The sequence below is a fragment of the Podarcis erhardii genome (genome assembly GCF_964252035.2).
Source record: "Podarcis erhardii genome assembly, chromosome: 1".
NCBI lineage: Eukaryota > Metazoa > Chordata > Lepidosauria > Squamata > Lacertidae > Podarcis > Podarcis erhardii.
In genome coordinates, this window is record NC_138497.1 from 31059635 (window position 1) to 31074263 (window position 14629).

Consider the following 14629-nt stretch of genomic DNA (forward strand, 5'->3'; position numbering starts at 1 on the left):
CTGCTCTGACATAGCAAAAACCCAGAAACTAGCATCTGTATGCTTTTTGGCTGTTTGATAATGAAAACTAAGCTACTCTGTCTATTTCCTTAGTTGTGCTGGTGGCCAGGACATTAAGAGCTAAATTTGTGGCTCATATTGGAATGTTGTGGTTTTACTTTCTGTTTTGTTGTGGCTTATAGTAAAATTATTACCTAACTACCAAAAAGAAGGGTGTCAAAATGTTCCAACCAGTATATACCAGTAACAGGAATCACAGTTTCAGGTAATGGTGTGATGATTCTTCAGAAGCTCCTGTAAGTGTGGCTACTTCACTGGTTTGGCATACTCATGGTGACATTATTTATTACATAAGGCACACTTTTATTCTGAAGATAAAATAGTGGTAGGTTCCTGATCCTAAATGAACTCCTGCATTGAGTTCCCTGCATTGAATGCCCCCCTCCCATTTGCTGTTATTTTGCCTTAAAAGCAGGAATATACAGTTTAATTTGTCCCTGAGTGGCATTAAATGACTTTATGCAGCATGTACGCATGTCAAGGGCCCATATCCCTTGGCTTCCATGTGACACTTTACTCCATGTTTATGATCTTGATAAAGTTACGAAGTTTGAAGAAGTAACCATAGCAAATGCTCTTTAAAAATACAGCACTTTTAATTTTCAATATATTCAAAAGTAGGTTTCGAAGCATGCTGTAACACACTCCTGAAATTTCTCTCATTTCCCTGGAACGGTGATCTAAAATGACACCCCAGAGTCTAGATTCTGGCAGTGGGGAGCTGCTTTGAGATACTATATTAACTTGTGCAGTGCGGGAAGGGAACCAAATCTGAAAAGAGCCCCCAGGCATACAACTGTATGTGCTTAGGGCTTCTTTGTGGAATCAGGACCCTGGTTTTCCAGGGGGTCCAGTTGTTCTGAGAGCTGAAAATAGAGGGTAGAGCAGGCACCCCCAAACTCAGCCCTCCAGCTATTTTAGGCCTACAATTCCCATCATCCCTAGCTAACAGGACCAGTGGTCAGGGATGATGGGAATTGTAGTCCCAAAACAGCTGGAGGGCCGAGTTTGGGGGTGCCTGGGGTAGAGCATGAGACTCCTAATCTCAGGGTGGTGGGTTCGAGCCCCACGTTGGGCAAAAGATTCCTGCATAGAGGGGTTGGACTAGATGACCCTTGTGGTCCCTTCCAACTCTATGATTCAATGTTATTCAGTGAATATCAGAAAACCAAACTGCTGCATAGTCTTTAAGGCACTAATATTTTACTGCACCCCTCTCCTATATTAAATAAACTGTCGTGTTTTCAAAGTCTATCACATTCTAAGTCTTGCACTCGGCCATATGCACTAAAAACTACATCTTGGGGGGTGGGAATACTGAATAAAATGGGAGTTATCTAAAAGTTCCCTGTGCAAAGCAATTACCATAGCAAAAATCTGTATTTGGTTCTCACTTTTAGCCTAGATATACAGGCTTGCTAATTAAGGTTCTATGCTAAACAAGTTACCAGAATATAGCCCCATGCAATTAGTTGATATGCATCTCTATGGGACTGGGATGGGCCCCAGTAGCAGTTAGACACATGAGCAGATTAAGCAATTAATTGATATGCGCCTGTGTGGAAGACAGGATGTATTGGACTCAAGCAGATTTTGTTATTTGCATTATGGGATATACAGCTATAGACACTGCAAGAGAAGGTGTAGTAGTTCAGGATGCCCAGAGTTGTTTTGCTTCTGTTATGTTGCGATCACATTACTACACAGGAATTACATCCGCTGTCTGGTCAAGAACTCTGCGAGAGAACATGACGAAGTACATGCATTTTTCATGCGGTGTGTTACACTCTTGAGCATGCGAGACCGGTAAACACATGTACAAAGCTTGGCCAGGAGCAGCAACAAAAAGCAACGCTGATCCACGAGGCCAAAAGGCTGCAGGAAGTTTGCAAATCTGCCACCTCGAGCAGCTGCAACTTGTCGCAAACCAGTAAGAACAATCTTCCTAAGAATGCAATCCTCAGAATGAAACCAGAGCAACAAATCTTATTTACAGCAGTGTCCCTGGTGCCTTTTCTCTTTCAGTAGGCAGTGCCAGCACCTTCCCTCCCCCCCTCAAAATCAGAGCCTTGCACCTCTGTGGCGTTTGCCCACCCATGTGTGTGACATCATACTGGGTTCATAAGGAAAGGGTTAACTAATTGTAAAATGACTAACCAATGGGAACCAAAGGGGCAGAGTTAACTGTGTATAAGGTTTAAGCACAGAGGTGGGTTGTTTTGTTGTTGTTGTTGTTGTTTGTTTGTTTGTTTGTTTGTTTTTTGAGGAGTTAGGGTGGTTGAGAAGACAGTCTGGAGTTAGAAGAAACAGAGAAGATAAGTCTGTGGGGTGGGCTAGTCTGGAGTGAGAGAATTTGTTAAGAGGAGTCAGTCAAACAGTTGAGATAATCAGTCAAAAGGTATTAGGAAGGTATAGGCCGGTAAAGAAACTAAAGTTAAGATACTGATAGGAATATTATCTTAGAAACCATAAACTTGTTAATGTTTGTAAAATAAACTGGTGGGGGGTTTTTTTGGTTCACTTTTAACAACTGACTGGACTCAGTGTTTTACCAGAGAGTAACGGGTTGGTGGCAGCAGGGAAGCGAGCACAGTGGTGGCACAGGGATCAACAGACCGTTAAACGTCCAGAGACCCTGTGTGATCGCCACAGCCTCCTTCTCACAGCAGCTTCCTGACTAGTTTGGGGAAGGAGGCAGGAGCAGGGGCATAGCGCAAGCGGGGACAGGGCACCCTACCCCAGCCCTTGCCACTGCCTGGTGGGGGCAGGGTGTGGAGGGTGAAGAGAACCCTTCATGCCCTGTGCCCGCCTGGCATGCAAGTGCCCACCCATCAGCGGTGGGGACTGGGTGAGCGCAGAAGGCTCCCTCCGTGCTCATCCAACATGGAGGGTTGGCATGGAGGGATAGTAAGCTGGTGAGGAGGCCCTTGCGCAGGCAGGGGGTGTGGAGGGTGAAGAGTACCCTCTGCACTCGGTCTCCACCAGGCATTTACAAGTGGCAGGAATTTATATTGAAGAAGAAGAAGAGTTTGGATTTGATATCCCGCTTTATGGCTACCCGAAGGAGTCTCAAAGTGGCTAACATTCTCCTTTTCCTTCCTCCCCCACAACAAACACTCTGTGAGGTGAGTGGGGCTGAGAGACTCCAGAAAAGTGTGACTAGCCCAAGGTCACCCAGGAGCTGCATGTGGAGGAGCGGGGAATCGAACCCGGTTCACCAGATTACGAGTCCACCACTCTTAACCACTACACCACACTGGCTCCCTATATTGAGCCCTCCAGCTAAATATAAATGCCTGCCACTTACGCCATTTAAGATGCATGCAGTCATCTGAAAAAGAAGGCAGAGGTATAAATAAAACATGCATCTTTTGGGGTTAGGGTTTGGATATTCGTTGCCATAAACTTGCCTTGCCTGCAAGTTGCCACCGAGCACCTAGGTGATGCAGAAGTAAAGGCCTCCCTTTTGAGGAAATCTTCCCATAAAGGATTAAGACGGGAAAGAGGAGTCTACATATTCAACATTAGCATGTGATGGTGGCATGAGTGGGGGGGGGTGCATAATGTTTGAGAGTGTATCCCCAGGTGATGTTATTCCCAGCAAACAGTAAATAAGACAGTGGAACTTGATTCATGAGGGCTGACAGGAAATCTATAGCAGGTGGGCTCTATAATCTGCTCGCTACTGTGTGGCAAAATGGAAAGACAACCGTCCAATTATCAAGTCCTGCTACTCCTGGGAGCATCCAGCATTCTGCAGATCAGCTGGAGCTGAAGAGAACCAGAGGGAAACACCTGGCCGCGTGCTGAAATCCTAGTTCTAGGCTAGAGCCAGCTACAGGAGAGATCCGTAGAACTAGCAACCAATAGATGTGCTGAGGCTGCATTTCAGAACAATTTCCTGCTCACAGCTCCTCCTCATATTTTGCTCTGGGCCTACCCGTGCAGTATGTTATTTACTGGAGCAACAGAGAGAAGGAATGTATGATGAACTGAGCCTATATTCACCACTGGGTAAAGGAGTGTTCTGGCCACAACAAAAAGGTATATTTTTTTAAATAACATAAATGGCTAGGCTCTAGCATATTTGCTCATTGAACTGAATGACGGGCAGGCAACTCTCAATTTGATCTTAAGTGGTGTGAAATGTAAGTGCTGCCGAACCTACTGGGTACAGCGGCCGCAGTGCTATCAAATTCAACTTATTTGGCTAAAGCAGCCACATTTGACTTCCAAAGAGGAAGTGTCTCAGCAATGAAGGAACTGGTAAAAATGAAGTTGCAAAGGAAAGCCAAGGGGGTCGGATCTCTTCAGAATGCTTGGAAGTTGTTCAAAACCACAACGATGGAAGCTCAGCTAGAATGTATACTGCACATAAGGAAAGGGGACACCGTGGCCAAGAAGCAGAGGCTTCCTTCAGAAAATGGAAGTTATGTCCAAGTGGGGATGCCAGCTTGAATAAAATATTGGGGAAGGAACGGTAAGCCCTGCCCTGCTTAATTAATCACAAGGTGCCAGCACACACAAACAATTTGAAAGGCAATACCCATCTTTGGGGAGCCCGGCCCCCTCAAATGTTTTATTGAGGGGCCAAAGACCCCTTGGCCCCTAGGAGTTGGCTCCTTGGGGCTGAAAAGAGGAGGACAAAATTGAGGATATAAAAGAATATAAACTTTGCAGGGGAAATGCAGGCAGACAATAAGGAATGAGTGGGGGGGGGGGGAATCAATGAATATATTGCTAAAAGCATTGAGAGCAAAAGTGGAAAAGCTTTAAAGTCATTAGAATCCAGAAACCGGCTAGGGAAGTGATTGGAGGATAAGGAAATTGCAGAGAAGCTAAATTAAGATGCAGGACAGATCCTTGGGTCTGAACTAAACTTTCTCAGGAAGGGAGTCTGAGGAACTGAGACAAATAGTGGGGACAAGGATGAAGTTCTGGAAAGAGATTAAAAATTAAATTAAAAATGGACAAATCACCAGGTCCTGAGGCCACCCACCCAAGTCAGGCATCCATGTACGGTAAGTGTGAAATTGCTGACTTTCTAACCAAAATATATAGCGCCCCTCCTGATTTTTGTGCTGGAAAAGCCAAAAGCCATCCAACGTGGTGCTGACCAAACAGCTCCAGCAAAGATTGTAATATATGCACATTTAGTGGCCAGTCCAGATAACTTTTGGGGCCAACATTTCCCACAGGACGGGGGGAGGCACCTATGTAGATAGTACAATCCAAAAAGCATACCAGTGTAGCAGACTTTCTGTTTTAATATCTCTATTTTTAAAGGTTTCCTGCACTAAGGAGAAAAAGCTCTAGTCCCATTTGCCTCTGTTTGTATCCCAAACTGAATCTTCCAGACCACTTCCGACACCATCCCCCACCCAACCCTGAATTCCTGCCTTTAAATGACCCATTAATATAAAGGTGATTGGTCCCGTCTTCCTTCTAGGCTGTAGGGATGCCAAAATGGCAAAGTACCCATGAATTTCCCATGGAGCTATGGGAGACGTCTGAGCTTTTGCAGTGCAAGGATATTCTGGGTGTTGCTGTCCTTTCTCTAAGACCTCCCACCCACTCCCCCCCCCCCGCAACCCCACTACTTGTTATCTGTCAGTAAACAGTAATTAAAGATGGGGCCTGTTTGATAAAGCTCCTGCCCGCCTTCACATAGTGTGCCCTCTCGGACGTGTCTAATTAAAATCCTGATGAGAAGATGAAGAAATCCCAGCAGCCCGGCATCTGCCGACTCTCCCCGCACTCAGCCTCTTCATTACCAACGACGAGGCAGAGAGATATAAAGGACCCCAGGAAACATTCTGACAGACCAATCGATATGGCCTTTTGTGGAATTTGACGGGCCATTCTGGGCTGCCTTTTCAACAGCGTGGGACAAGAAGGTTACCACAGCACAGGGACTAACAGGCGAAAAGTCCCAGCTATCAGGCCCAATTGTTCCTGCTTCTGGCAACCAGGGCTCAGGGACATCTCCTAAAGCAAACTCAGGGAGCTCATTCCAAGTTCTTGCACCAACTATTCCTCAGTATTATCAATATCTCATCAGGCCAACTCATGCCACTGTTACCATGGCGTTAATGCCATACCTTCCAACACGGCGTGGCCCAAATCCAGGATGCCATCTTCCAGGTTCCCTTTCCCGTGTGAGTCACGTGACCTGCACAAAATCACACACACACACACACACACACCCCAAAAAAAGTGCTTTTTGTGGGCACAGCACTCCAAAATGCACATGCAGCCTGAAATCGTGCAAGATCACGGCAGCCATTTTGGCCACTTTCCCCTCATGAGTTAAAACAGGATGTCCCATTTTTTCCTGGGACAATTGACGGGTATGTAATGCACTCCATGTATCTTTAGCGCTCTCGTATGTTGGTGGATTCAGGACGGACTAAAGAAAGCATTTCTTCACATAGTGCATAGTGATAGCTGTCAACTCTTCCCTTTTCTTGCGAGGAATCCTATTTGGAATAAGGGAATTTCCCTTTAAAAAAGGGAAACGTTGACAGCTATGTACATAATTAAACTATGGAATTGGCTCCCAGAGGAGGCAGGGACGGCCACCATCTTGAATGGCTTCAAAAGAGGATTGGACAAGTTAATGGAGGACAAGGCTATCAGTGCCTACTAGCTGGGAATCACAGGTGGAAAGAGTGCTGTCATGCTCATGTCCTGCTTGGGGGCTTCCCATAGGTATCCAGTTGGCCACTGTGTGTGCCCAGGATGCTGCGTGAGATGGGCCATGGGCCTGATCCAGCAGGATCTTCTTACATTCTTATCTGTAGCTCAAATAGTCATTGAGTACCTGCCAAATTATGTAGACATCACAATGTGACAAGAGTTGTTACAGGGTCAGGTTCCCACCCCCCAATAAGTTCCTAGGGCAGCTTACAAAAAAGTTAAGAATATGAATATTCTTAAAAGAAAATGAATATTCTTCAAAACAACGCAAAAACAAATTAACAAAGCATAATATAAAAGCGAAGACAGGAATGCCTGGTGTGCTGTGGTCCATGGGGTTACGAAGAGTCAGACATGACTAAACGACTAAACAACAACAACAATGTAAAAGTATGATTATGAAAAGCAGTCAGCAGAGGAGCATTAATGGAACGTACAGAGGATGAAAGAGCTGGGGGAGGGATAAAAAGCCCTTTTGCTGGTGCCAACATGACAAAAGGAGAGCATTCCACAGTTGTGGTGTTCCCACTGAATAGGCCCTTCCCCTTGTTGCCACTCTCTGCAGCTTGGATCATGGCGGCATCTGAAGAAACTTAGCCTATACGGAACTGCAGGATTTGAACCTCAATTTGCAAGATCAAAAGTAACTGGGGTGGTTCTGAAACTTTCCTAAGTTCCAAGGGCCTATAAGGGAAGCGCTCTCAGGTGATGGCCTGAGACCCACTGCAAGTAACGTACTCAATATTTGGCCCTTTGGATCCAGATCAGAAACAGCCTGCATTAAGGCCAGAGGTAGAAACGGTGAAGACTCGCAAGCTTGCAATCAAGTGGAATATGCACTCAGCTGCTTGGCCAGATTCCTCTATATCTGCCCAAATTAAACAAACTTTAGCAAGCTAGGAAGGAGCACTGGGCATGCATGTGCCTTGCTTGGCTATCCCCTCCCTTTCTTCTTCCATGGGTCACCTTCACCATGCCAATCTCTGTCAGCTTAAAACAACAGTGACCCATTACATCTGCAACACATAAAAAGGTAAAGGGACACCTGATCATTAGGCCCAGTCGCGGACGACTCTGGGGTTGCAGCACTCATCTCACCTTACTGGCTGAGGGAGCCGGCGTACAGCTTCCAGGTCATGTGGCCAGCATGACTAAGCCGCTTCTGGCAAACCAGAGCAGAGCACGGAAATGCCGTTTACCTTCCCGCCAGAGCGGTACCTATTTATCTACTTGCACTTTGATGTGCTTTCAAACTGCTAGGTTGGGAGGAGCAGGGACCGAGCAACGGGAGCTCACCACATCGTGTGGTTTAATGTTAGTTTACTAACTGGGTTCTTAAACCATGGTTTGAACATGGTTTAAGATTCTAGCTTCCTTTCTTCCTCACTTCAACCCTGGTTAGCTTAAACTACAGTTTTCTGTTATACCCCAAAACAGGGAACTATGGGTTATTGTCAGTTTAGTAGCCAATACATATTCAAACCATGGTTTAAGATCCCAGTCAGATCCCACTAATGTTACACATATGTAACTGAATTTCAAGGAGACTTCTGAATGTAACTACGTGCAGGAACCTAGATTTTCTATGAATGTGCAGCTTGCTCGCAGGAGTTTAACAGTGCAAGGAAAAGAACATTCTGTTTCCTACATGGCAATTATAATCAGTAAATGTCTGCTATTATAGCAGTGCTATAATATGAATTTAGCAGTCAAGTGCAAAGTTCCTACAGAGGTGAAATGGAACAAGCCATGGCCAATGAGAAAGGAACCTGGGGGTGGGGAGGTGGTAGGAGGGGAGAGATGGGGGTCAGCTCGCTGCTTTAAAACCACCAATCCTCATTTCCCCAGCAGGAGGCACCGAAGGGACAAAACTGGGATGTTGACAGAGCACAGCCATCCGTCTTGTCCCAGTACCTGCAATTTGATGGAATGACACAAGGCTGCTGCAGCTAATAACTAGGAGTAATTTGATTAGCTTCCTCTAACTAGTGATAAGATCCTGACAAACCCTTTTTAATGCATTTCTGGAGCAAGATGAAATTGTTTCATTTGGGAAGCAACTCCCCTTCCCCCCGTTTCCCAGGGGGAGTCGCCTCCGAGCTCCTTTAGTGAAAGGTAAAAATATGCCAATCATTAATGAGGAGAGAATTACAGAGACTTTAATGCAATCAGAAAAGAGGAGCCCTGAGGCAGCTAGGGAATAAAACCTGCCCTTAAATCAGAGGCAGATTCTGTAGGAGCACAGAATCAGAGGAGCAGCGTTCTCTCCTACATAGCAAGGCGAATAACAGCACCAGCAGAAACTCACACATGATAGTGGCAACTTATTGTATTCCAGACAGTTGTAAGAGAAACAAGAGGTATTTCGTACTTACACATTGAACACCAATCTGTTACGCAACGTGTACTGACTCCCATTTAAAAGTGGCAGAAGGTTTTTTTTAAAAAAACAAACAAACCAGATCCATTTCAACACAAAACTCCACTCTTTTCCTCTAAGGACATTTATTTATGACAACAGCAACACAAAGTATTTATGCAAGGCAACACTTTTGTAATGTTCAAAGTGCTTCGTATCCATCACCTCGTTAACCTTTGCAAGAACCCGTAAGGTAAGTCAGTATAATTATCACTCCCAAAAATTGAAGATTTGGGGCAAGACTGAGGCTGGCAGATACTAGATTGCACAAAGTTATCCAACAGGCTAATAGTTGAGGTGGAATTTGAACCAAAGGCTTTTTGGCTTCATGCTATTAGCCTCTAAGATAGTTTAACGCCTCAAGTGTAATCTGCCACAAAATGTTGCAGTGTGAAGTACTTCTGCTCAGACTTCTAGCCATTCCATTCTATTCCATCCATTCCCTTCCCAGTTTTACACACACACACACACACACAGAGAGAGAGAGAGAGAGAGAGAGAGAGAGAGAGAGAGAGAGAGTGTCAGCAAGCATTCCTTGGCCACTGAGCGTGCTCAGTCCTCACTGGCCTGTTTGGGGGATTTCCGCCCCTTAGGTTTCCCCCCCTAAATATTCTTTGTACATCTGCAAATGCTGGGATTTCCCACCCCCCAAGCCTGCTGAGACCTCCCTCGCGTTCAGAGACAATGCAACTTTGGCTACATAAACAATAGCTCTCCCAACCTGTACATTGAACTATACACACATATATGCAAGGGCAAAACATGTGGCAATTTGATTTTAAATGTTAAATATGCAAAGACAGACTATTTGACCATGGCATATACATTACTTCTGACTCCCCTTGATGCACTCCATCAGCTGCATACTAAAAACCCCATTCAGAGCCTCAAATCAGCCCTCACCTGCTGAAAGTTGTGTCGGTAAAAGTGTAGCCATTCGTCTGCTTTCCACACTCCTTATTAGACTCTTTAGTCTGCACACAGCACAGCGGAGCTGCCACGAGGTGACACAAACCCCTGGCTCTGCACCAGCTGCTACATAATCCACCACAACATCCAAACTGCTGGGACACTGTGCCACATTCCTAAAATTTAGTGCTATTTCTTGACATTTCCCAACTGATCAGGGAGCCGACTAGTTGAAGAGGCTTGGGGTGGGGCATGAGTTCTGCTCTCCTCTTAAAGGAAATACAGCATTCACATAATTTTTATACTCATTAGAAAACCAACGAGCAATTGTATTCCTGGACTATAACTGACATTTTAAAAGGTATGGCTAAAACTCCAAATATCAAGGTCATGGAAGGGAGGGGAAGCATAAAAGCTTTTATCCTACCACAGTCTCTGGCATTTGTTTTCCTCTAACAAGAGTATCTCATTTCATTCTATTTAATTATTATTTAGATTTCTTAGTCGCCTATTAACCTAGTTCTAGTCACTTAGCTTTTACGCATTTACAGTCTTTCAATGCAAAACGTTTCCAGGGCCGTCTGCAGTGGAACATACACTAAAAATCTGAAACAATAATAAGAAAACAACTGCAGAATAAAAACTGCAGGATTTTGTTTAGAAATTAAAAGCCTGGAGGTATAAAAAGGTATTTCCCGGCCACCAAAAAGATAGCAGGCAAGGCTCCCTGATCAGAGCATTCTGTAGAGGGGAGACCTTTGAGCCCAACTGGTTCAAAGAAAGTGTCCTACTGAATAAATCTACTGTCAAGTTCTTAGCTGGCCTTAGAGCCACAGTCCACTGGCGCAAAAGGAGCAGCGTTTTTGTCTCTTTACCTGGCCCAGCTTCAGCTGTCTGTGCTCATGAAGAAACTACTGAAAAAGGAACAAGGGTTTGATAAAAATCAATGGCGACTATGGAGAACTCACAGGATGGAAGAGAGAAGTGAAGATTCTAACGCTACTGGACGAACATTGACTACCAGGCTGCGTCACTGCAGTAAATATTGCAAGACTGTCATTTTTGAAAGTCTAAAGCAGGGGTCAGCAAACTTTTTCAGCAGGGGGCCGGTCCACTGTCCCTCAGACCATGGAGGGGCTGACTAGATTTGGGGGGAATGATCAAATTCCTATGCCCCACAAATAACCCAGAGATGCCTTTGAAATAAAAGGACACATCCTACTCATGTAAAAACACTGATTCCCGGTCCATCCATGGGCCAGATTGAGAAGGCGATTGGGCCGGATCCGGCCCCCGGGCCTTAGTTTGTCTACCCATGGTCTAAAGTTCTTTCCGTGCCCTGAATAAATTATTCTTACGAATATAGTGAACTGCCTTGTATATTGAGTCAAACCATTGGTCCCTCAAGCTTGGTGTGCTTCCAACACCACTAGTGAGGAATCTTCACCCACAGGCCTAATTTCCTGTACACAGACAGAAAAAAGTGCAAAATTCAAAAAGCACTCGCTTTTTTTATTCAGAGGAAGAATGTGCTCCTGATTCTTCCTTTGCAGCTCCAACTTGAATTCAAGCAAAGGAATGTTTTCCCCATTCTTTCCTTTGAAGTCAAGTCACCTGACATCAATGTGACATCAAAGGTTCTCTCTAAGTTCTACTTAGAGAAGACCCATTGATGTTACTGAAACTAAGTAAGTCATGCTCATTTATTTCAATGGATCTACTGTGAGCATGATTAGTCTTGGCTGTCACCTGGTGATTAACAGGTAAGTGACTTTGCCCACCTCTCAAAGTGCTCCATGGCGGAATGAGGGAAATCCAGGAATCAGACCCATCCCTGGTTTACAATGACCAGCAGTGGTTCTCCAGGGTTTCAAACAGGGCCATTTCCAGGTAGGGCTGAGAGAGAACCAGGCCTGAAGCCCTGGAGAGCCACGGCCAATAAGTGTGGACAATACTGAGCTAGATGGACCAATCATCTGGCTCAGTACAAGGAAGCTTGGCATGTCCAGCAGCTACTGCACACTCCAACCATTGGCTAGAACATGGTGCCTTCCAGAAACATGGCGGATTCTAGATTCTATGCCATTTCACCTTAGAACACAGTTTCCCTGCAGCTGCAGAGGTACGAGATGCGTCACACTCCACGGCCCTACACACAAAGCTGCTTCATCGTAAATGACTCCTCATTCTGGTTTGTTATGATTAAAAATGCTCGTCTTCCTGCGAGGCCTTGGAGTGGAACCCAGCTGGAAATTGAATCATTAATATTCCCTCTCCTGTCCATTGCTACGATTTCTTACCTTTTCACAAGCAATTGCTACTAGCGCAACAGTTTATGCTCTAAAATGAAAGGAGGGGGAAGCAGCTTGAGGTCCTAGCTGTCTGCCCATGAGAGCCAGCATGGTATAGTGGTTAAGAGCGGTGGGCTCGTAATCTGGTGAACCAGGTTCGCTTCCCCGCTCCTCCACGTGCAGCTGCTGGGTGACCTTGGGCCAGTCACACTTCTCTGAAGTCTCTCAGCCCCACTCACCTCACAGAGTGTTTGTTGTAGGGGAGGAAGGGAAAGGAGATTGTTAGCCACTTTGAGACTCCTTAAGGGGAGTGAAAGGCGGGATATCAAATCCAAACTCCTCCTCCTCTTCTTCTTCTTTTTCTTCTTCTTCTTCTTTTCAGGAGTTCTAGCCATGACTAGGGATGGATGGATCTGTCAATTTCTGTTCTTTCACTTTCTCACTTTTTCAATCTTAAATTCAGTTCTCTATGTTTCCGCAGTAATTTGCAATTTTTGAAAAACACATCTTCATGAAAATTTGTCCTCATTTTAGTTACAGTGGTACCTTGTGTTACGTACCAGTGGTTTCTGGTTACGAATGGACCTCCAGAACAGATTAAGTACATAACACGAGGTACCACTGTAATTTCTCCTAATTAAAAAAATGTATGCAATTTTCCCTGAGCAATTTTCCTAAATTTTGCATGTCATTTTCACGAATATATATGCATTTAAGCTCACAGTTTAGCCTACTATATGCATATAATGTGGTATATATTTCTACAAATAAATGCATCTTTGTACATTACTGGACTGGAGAACTGCAATGCAAAATCTGGAGATTTGTGAATTTCAAAAGGATGGCCATGATTCAGTTTGTGTATTGTTTTGGAATCTGTGAATTTTGTAGATTCACCTTTAAATGTGAAAGTAATTAAATTTATCCTGCATCTCTAGTCATGATGACTGCCAGGCGGCAGCACCAATCTCTATCCTAATGTTTCCCATCATGCACTTCACATACCTAGTTTATTCCTCAGAAGAGACTTTGAAATACCCAGCAGGCCTCAAGCTCTCCAGGTCAGTTCTTGAACACTAGCCACACAATACTCATTCCACACTTGTAGGAAATCATTGTTTTAGTGTGGCAGCACCTACACTTTGAAACTCTCTGCCTACTGACATTAAGCTAATGTTGCCATATTTCAAAAAGTAAAAACCAGGACATTCGAAAGTTGTTGAACTTATTTTAGGAAGACCCCAAAATTGTTCAGCTTTTTAAAAATGGAACCCTCAAAATTGTTGAGTTGTGGGGTTTTTGTGTTGTATTTTTTACAAAAACACCAAAAAATCAAAGATTCCCGGTAATGTCCAGGAAATCCTGGGTGTATGACAGCCCAAATTAAGCAAGCACCTTCACTGTATTCTTTTTGGCAAGTCTGTCCAGACACATAGGTGTTGTTGTGCTTTAATCTCTTTTTTGGTTGTTTTTCAAATGTGTTTCATTGCTTGTTTTCAACTGTTTTTATTGATCATGTTCACATTTCCTGCAAACTGCTTAGAAGTTTCTCTACAATAAAGTGGCATATAAATTTTGTTAAAGAAATAAAATAAACAGTATGTCCATCCTACAACTCAATTGAGAAAAGTCTACCGAAAAGGGGGTGCTCAAGGTCAGACGGGTTGAGTCAATCAACCATGCTGAACACGAGGCATATAAGTCCCAGGGGAGGAAGAGATAATATTTGCACTTAAATTTGCGTTTGCCAAAGGAGACGTTTTACCCTGCACTGAAAGGAATAATTCTCAGTCTCTTCCGGTCTAGTCTTCCAAAGGCATGGAGTGGTAGCAGCCATGCACCCTCCAAATCACCTGATCCTGCCCTTAGTTGGCTTCACCATCTCAGGTGCCTGACATCCTCACCAGATCTTTTCCACACATTGATTCCAACCTTAGGAAATATTAAGTTAGCTGGAGACCTGGCCAGTGGTAAACTATAGCTAACTACAGCATCGCCGTGCAATTCAACACCAAAGTAGACATGATGGTTCCATGGATTTAAACATGACACTATCCCAATCGTGTAGAATTCGGGAGATGGGATTTGATTCTAATCATCAAAACAAAAGGAGCACATGAGTGACAGGAAGGACACTAAAGAGTAGATAGGGCTACTTCCTCAAAATATTTCCTTCTAGCTCATTTTGCTCTTTCAGCCTTCAGAAAACAGGATGTGAAGCTTCCATACAGCATGAATTAAATACCCGCTC

General features: G+C 44.4%; 1 protein-coding gene across 2 annotated transcripts in view; it reads right to left on the reverse strand.

Annotated features, from left to right (window-relative positions):
* ESRRB (estrogen related receptor beta) overlaps nt 1-14629 on the reverse strand; it is a 163882-nt gene that overhangs the window by 126257 nt on the left and 22996 nt on the right. The gene's annotated exons all lie outside the window — the stretch shown is intronic.